General features: G+C 40.3%; 2 pseudogenes; one reads left to right on the top strand and one right to left on the bottom strand.

Annotated features, from left to right (window-relative positions):
• LOC100953533 overlaps positions 1 to 7,681 on the top strand; it is a 37,955-nt pseudogene that overhangs the window by 13,333 nt on the left and 16,941 nt on the right.
• Positions 5,960 to 6,057, bottom strand: LOC111722509 (annotated as a pseudogene).

The raw sequence follows: 7,681 nt of genomic DNA on the forward strand, positions 1-7,681 counted from the left end.
CCTGGCCATTTTTTGGTTGCAGCCATCATTGTTGTTTGGCCGGCCCGGGCTGGGGATTCGAACCCGCTACCCTAGGTGTATGTGGCTGGCGCCTTAGCCGTTTGAGCCACAGGCCCCGAGCCCACAATGCTCTTTTAACAGAGATTATGGCTGAATTGTGCAGAATTAGGCCTCCTGCCCTCCTCCAACACCCTGAGGGCCCTCCCCTGGCTGGCCCATAGACCCTGATCACTGCTGAGCTCAGGCAATTGACCTGCCTCTGCCTCCCAAGTGCTGGGATTACAGATGTGAGCCATTGCACCTGGCCTTTCATGGCTTCATTATATAACTTTTTGATTTGGTCAATGGTTTAATCATATAATTTAATGAATTCGTTTATTCTCTTTTTTCAAATTTTCTTTTTTTTTTAAGAGACAGAGTCTCACTTTATCACCCTTGGTAGAGTGCCGTGGTGTCACAGCTCATAGCAACCTCCAACTCCTGGGCTTAGGCGATTTTCTTCCCTCGGCCTCCCGAGTACCTGGGTCTACAGACACCCACTGCAACACCTGGCTATTTTTGTTGTTGCAGTTTGGCCGGGGCCAGGAACCCTTCACCCTTGGTATATGGGGCCAGCGCCCTACCCTCTGAGCCATAGGCACTGCCCTTTTCAAATATTTGTACTGGACTTGGCGCCTGTGGCTCAAGCGGCTAAGGCACCAGCCACCTACACCTAAGGTGGCAGGTTCGAATCCAGCCCAGGCCTGCCAAACAAAAATGATGACAGCTGCAAGCAAAAAATAGCTGGGTGTTGTTACAGGCAACTGTAGTCCCAGCTCCTTGGGAGGCTGAGGCAGGAGACTCGCTTGAGCCCAGGAGTTGGAGGTTGCTGTGAGCTGTGATGCCACAGCACTCTACCCAGGGGAATAGCTTGAGGCTCTGGCTCAAAAAAAAAAAAATAGAAAAGCAGGGCTGTGCTTGAGGCACAGCGGGTAGGGCGCTGGCCCCATATACCAAGGGTGGCAGGTTCAAACCTAACCCCTGCCAAATTGCAATAAAAAATAGCTGAGCATTGTGGCAGGAGCCTGTGGTCCCAGCTACTCCGGAGACTGAGGCAAGAGAATCGCCTAAGCTCAAGAGCTGGAGGTTGCTGTGAGTTGTGACGCCACGGCACTCTACCAAGGGTGACAAAGTGAGACTCGGCCTCTAAAAATATGTAAATAAATAAAAATAAAAATAGAAAAGCACGCCTGATGTCAGCATTATTTAACAGAAGGACAGGAAATAATGTTGGTTTCAGTTCTCACTAGTATTTTACATACAACATGCCTTATTCAATGATTTGTATACATCTTTGCTCTGTTTGCCCAACTCCTTTAGAGCAAAATTACCTGTTCTGACTTCCTCCTGCCCCTGCTTTATTGAGGTGTAATTGGTAGTGCTGTGACTTTTAATACCTGAACATACTCCATTCCAAAATAGCTTCCACTAAGAACCATATCGTTGGTATAAAGTTTATTTTGCACTGAAGACAGTTGAGATTCACTAGCTACAGAAAGAAGGCTTTTTGGAGCTTACTTATCTGACAAAAAGCAGAAACTTTTGAGAAATGAGGAGTGCCATAAACTACCTCTCTGGGGGATTTCTATTTCACGGAAAGAGACTAAGACTAAATTTGCAATAATCCCCTTGCTGGGAGTAGTTTCATGGCCATGAAGAAGACAAAAAGACCACTTGCACCAGCATAAACAAGCATAGTCACCAACGTTCCTATCTCCCTCTTTTGTTCTAGCATCCTGTTATCTTTTCCTAAAAAAAAAAAAAACCCAACCCTATTCGTTTTTCCCATAGAAGCCCTTTCTCTCCTCCCTTCTCTCTACTAAGTTGTGCATATAAGCCACAATCTCTAAGCACCCCTTTGAGTTATTCATTAGGGAGCATTCCTGCAGATATATGAGTTGTGCATGAAAATAAACTGTTTTTCCCTTTTGCTAATCCGCCTTTTGTCAGTTTAATTCGCACGCCCCCCCCACCCCCCCCACCCCCGAAACCAAGAGGGTAGATGAAAAGGTTTTCCTCCCCATGCCTGACTGCAATATGCAGTTACCTACTGTTGTGTGAATCTGCCTTTTTCTTAAAGTTCTAGGAATTGCTGTTGGCCAGGCACGGTGGCTCATGTGTGTAAATCCTAGCACTTTGGGGAGGCCAAGACAGGAAGATGGTTTGAGGTCAAGAGTTTGAGACTAGCCTAAGGAAAAGTGAGACCCCCGTATCCACAAAAAATAGAAAAATTTGCCTGTAGTCCCAGCTACTTGGGTGTCTAAGGCAGGAGGACTGATGGAGCCCAAGAGTGCGAGGTTTCAGTGAGCTATGATGATACTACTGCACTCTATTCTGGGAAACAGAGCAAAAGCCTGTCTCAAAAAAGAAAAATAAAGGAATCTTTTTTGTTTGTTTTCTTCTGAGACAGTCTCACTATGTTGTCCTCGGTAGAGTGCTGTGGTGTCACAGCTAACAGCAACTTCAATCTTGGGCTTCAGCGATTCTCTTGCCTCAGCCTCCCTAGTAGCTGGGACTACAGGTGCCTGCCAAGGAATAATTTTTGAGTGAGGAATCATTTGCGAATTTCTTGCTCCTACTAGAAAAGAATTAAAACAGGCTCGGCGCCTGTGGCTCAAGCGGCTAAGGCGCCAGCCACATACACCTAAGGTGGCGGGTTCGAGTCCCCAGCCCGGGCCCGCCAAACAACAAAGATGGCTGCAACCAAAAAAAAAAAAAAAATGGCCGAGCATTGTGGTGGGCGCCTGTAGTCCCAGCTACTTGGGAGCCTGAGGCAGGAGACTCGCTTGAGCCCAGGAGTTGGAGGTTGCTGTGAGCGTGATGCCATGGCACTCTACCCAGGGGGATAGCTTGAGGCTCCGTCTCAAAAAAAAAGAAAAGAATTAAAACAAGTCTGAATGTTTTCTTTTATATTTTTGTATTCCCGTAGTTATATGCATAGGTAAACCTATCTATAAATTTCCTAAGGCAAGTAATTTTGCAATTTGCTTCTCAGTTCTATGGTGCTCTAGGAAACAAGGCTATCTCATTTGCACCTTCAGGCCAAAGTCCTTAAAGCAGTAATATGTAAGCATCACCTGAGGAATTTGTAGAATGTTCCCCACCTCCCATCTCCACATATTCTGATTCACAAATCAAAAGCCTGGGCATTTGTAACAAGGACCCCTGGAGTGACATTTAAACATGCAAGCACTTTAGAAGGATAATCCTAAAACCCCAAAATACCTAGATGAAATATATCTAGACAAAATTTTCAGAAAATGAAGTCATCTTTTTATACCTCACTTAGTGCCCTTTTGAAATACTGAAATACTGTATTATAGAGTTATCTTGGAAATAAATGACTAAAGTAAAAAAAAAATCAATACTAGCTATATTAACTTTAACATTATATAAAAACATTAATTGTAGCTATAGCTAGCCCTGGTTGGGATTATATACCTATTTATTCTGCATTCAAGATATAAAAGCATCTTGCTATAGACCTGCTGACATGGGAAACCAAATTCAACACTTTATCTCAAGGGCCCAAAGAAAATGTATGGATTTTTATAATGACAATGAATGAAAATGTACGTACTTTTTGTAATGTAAAAATGGCTTCAGACATTTCAATAAAGCTGTTCCTCCTCCGTCCCTCTCTTTATGGTAATCCTTTGACCCTCCCCAAAAGTCACCTCCTGTGACTCCCTTCTTCTGCTTTCATTATTCTTCTCTTTGTTTCTTCATAATCACTTCTCCCTTTGTTTTCCAGGGCACTTTGTATATGTCTGAATTACGTTTCACATGGTAATTTGTTACATATTTATCTTCTCTGCTAGAGTTATTTTTGTGACTTCAGTCCCGAACTTATTACTTCATTCAGGAGATAGGACTATGATTCGATATCAGTCTACATCAGTATCCCTTATCCACAGGACAACAAACCAACTTTGTTAATATGATCCAAAATATTACCAGGCACTTTTCCCTAAAAATGAGAAAATAAAGGTACAAGCATCCTACTAATCTCTGTTGGTAACTGGGTAAGTAATTTTAAAGCGCTGCTAGACTTCTTTGAAAATTGACAAAGTCTAAGAGATAATTAAGTTTGCAGTTTCAGGTTGCAAGGTATTTAATGAAGAAAGAAAACAAAACAAAAGCTCCGTATAATAACTACCTTGGATAAAGGGATGATTGGGTGAACCTTTTGTTTTCTTGGTCCTAATAAGATGATGCTCAACAATATAGTGTTCCTGTCAGCTTGAATTTTGTGAAGTCTGCTTTGTCTCATTCTGCTGACTCATGCTGGTGTTCATAATTCAGGCAATGTTATTGTTCCCCGGGAACATTTTAGTTACCTTCTACTATCCCAATCAATTTTGAAAAAATAATCCAATATTAAATTTCATTTTCTGAGAGCACGCTGTGCACATTTCAAGCTCAATAAAATTATAGCAAATAGTATGTAAAACATTATGGTTGTGACTAATACATGTCAAGGATGTGTGAATCTGTATTAGTCAGATGCCACTACAATTTACTGCTATGGGAGCGGTCAGCCAGGAAATGGTCCAGGGGCTTTCAAAAATCCAAGTGTGCAGCCAATTCTATTAGTTTCAAGTACTTTGCTTTTCTCCTCTGTGAAAATACATCAGCTTAGCATAATAGGCCCACTTTTTAAAAGGCTGTATTTGATTTATTTCTTTTGGGAGTTCAGCTTCCCGCCTGCAAAAATAAACAAGCAAACAAGTAAATACTCTCCTTTTATTGAAATATCTGGATTCCTCACACTAAACTGGCAAGTAGAATTATGGAATCAGAAAAGATTATTTTTTAGAGGTTGATTACTAAAGCACATTTTAAGTAATAAACCGTGAAAGAGAATTAACATTTTCCCCATTATCCTCTGTTAGGAAATAAGGGCACAGACTCTCAGGGGATCAAATACTCCCTCCCTTGATTATGGGTGGGCTCAGTGAATATGATGGCAAAAGGAATTAAGGTCCCTCATCAGTTGCTTTGAGTTAAATAAAAAGGAAATTATCCTGGGTAGCCCTGATCTAATCAGGTTAGCCCTTAGAAGAGACAAGAAGAAACTGTAGACACACTTCTGTTGGTCTTCAAGACAGCCACCATAAGTTCAATAACGGCAAGGAAAAGAGTTCTACCTATAACCATATAATCTTGGAAGAGAATCCAGAGGTTCAAATGAGACCTCAGCATAGGCCAATGCCGTGATTTCAGCGTAGGGAAATGATAATCAGAGAACCCAACTAATCCATGCCCAGATCCCTGACCCATGGGAATAAATGGATATTTTTACTAAGCTACTAAGTTTGTGGTATTTTATTATAGAGCATTGAAAATCTAATATAGCCCCTTTCTTTAAGAAGAATTACCCCATAAGTAGTATTATAAAAGCAATATATACTTATTTTAGAAACATGAACACACTTTTTTTTTTTGAGACAGAGTCTCACTATGTCACCCTTGGTAGAGTGCTGTCACATCATAGCTCACAGCAACCTCAAACTCTTGGGCTTAAGCAATTCTCTTGCCTCAGCCTCCTGAGTAGCTGGGACTACAGGTGTCCACCAAAACACCTGGCTATATATTTTTTTGTTGTTGTTGTCATTGTTGTTTAGCAGGCCCAGGCCGGGTTTGATTCTGCCTGCCTTGGTGTATGTGGCCAATGCCCTATTGCTGAGCTATGGATGCTGGGCCAGAAATACAGATTGATAAGGATATTGATGAACTTTTATAAAATTATCTGACCATTCAGAGATAAATTTCCAGATATTTTACAGTGCATACATACATTTTTTTGTGTGTGCAATCTTTTACCGTGGCTGGGTTTGAACCTGCCACCTCCAGCATATGGAGTTGGTGCCCTATTCCTTTGAGCCATAGTCCCCCTGTGTTTTTTTTTTTTTTTCCATGTGGGACTGGTTATGTGCTGTAACAAGGTTTGAGGGAGGCACATCTTACATGGGAGCATGAAAACCCAATCATCATGCTTATCAACCGCAAAAGGAATAGGCGTGTATTTTTTTAAATGGCATCATATGGTTAATACTATTTTGTAACCAGTCTTTTGTTACTTAACAAGGTATCAGAAGATCTTCACACATCAAATATTTATATAGAACATTATTCGTTATATAAAGCATTTTAATATTCCACAATTTATTTATTTAAATCCTCTATTGTTAGATCTTTATCCAATAATGCCCATCCTTGTAGAAATACGTGTTATTTACACATGGCCTTAACTATTTTCCTGGGATAAATTCCTTAACAGTGGAATGGCTGGACCAAAAGGTCTTCACATTAGTAGGGCATTCTTTCTAGGTTGTTTTCAAAGAGGATTTTCTTTCTCCCCTATCTTCCTCCATTCTCCCTCCCACTCTTTTATGCTCCAGGTGTTTCTTTCCTCCCTTGTATACATTCCATGTCTTTTCTCTACCAACCTTTTATTTAATCACAAAAATTAGTTATTTTCAGTAATTAGGCAATTAGTTTTAGCAGCCCACTTTCTGATTTCTTCGCTTTCATCTCAGTTTCCTTCCATCTCACATTTCTGCTTCTAACTTACTTTTAATCGTGGGTTTGTTTTTCTTCTTGCTAAGGTGCCTGCTTTAAGAATTTTTAAATCAAGTGTTGGTACACCATCTATTCTTTTACAGTTGTATGGCTGAAAAAATGTTTAATTAATCTTCACTTTTGAATGATAAAGATAGAATTCTGTGCTGCTAGTTCTTTTCACTCACAATTTTGAAGATACTGTCTTATCGTCTTCTTATATTTAGCATAGCTGATGAAAATCTGATCTGTCTAACTTCTTTTTAGGCAATCTGGCATTTCTTTCTGGTAACTTTTAAGATTAATCTCTTAAATGTCCCTCATTTTCACTATGAAGTGTCTACATGTTGAATCATTTTTATTTATCCTTTTTGTATCTTGGTGTGTACTTGCACTATGATGATTCTTTCTTCAATTCTGGAAAATGTTTAGCCATCATTTTTTAAAATATTGCTTCTTTGCTATTCTTTGTAGTATCTCCTTGTACTGAGTTGAATGGTGGCATCAAAAGAGATTATGTCCATGTCCTAATCCCCAGAACCCATGAATGAAGCCTTATTTGGAAAAAGAGGTCTTTGAAGATTATCCTGGATTATCTGGGTGGGCCCTAAATCTAATGACAAGTGGCTTTATAAGGATACACACAGGAGAGACACAGGAAGAAAAGGAAAAGGCCACGTGAAAACAGAGGAAAACATTAGAGTTAAGCAGCCGTAAACCAAGGAAGCTAGAAGCCACCAGAAGCTAGAAGAGGCAAGGCAAAGATTCTTTCCTAGAACCTTTGGGGGAGGGGAGCAAGCATTATCAATACCTTGATTTCAAGCTTCTAGGCTCCAGAACTGGGAGAGAATAAATTTCTGTTGTTTTAAGCCACCTCACCTATGGTAATTTGTTACAGTAATCACAAAAAACGGGCACACTTCTGTTGGATTTACATTAGAGCTCTGTTATCTATTTTTTTGTATGTATAGCTCTTCTGCACATTGGGGTAGATTTCTCCTCTCCATCTTCCTTTTTGCTTGTTCTCATTCACTGTACTAACTTTATAGTTCACCTCATCTTTTTTTTTTTTTTTTTT

This window comes from Otolemur garnettii, unplaced genomic scaffold (genome assembly GCF_000181295.1).
Source record: "Otolemur garnettii isolate 467f Iridium unplaced genomic scaffold, OtoGar3 scaffold00267, whole genome shotgun sequence".
Classification (NCBI taxonomy): domain Eukaryota; kingdom Metazoa; phylum Chordata; class Mammalia; order Primates; family Galagidae; genus Otolemur; species Otolemur garnettii.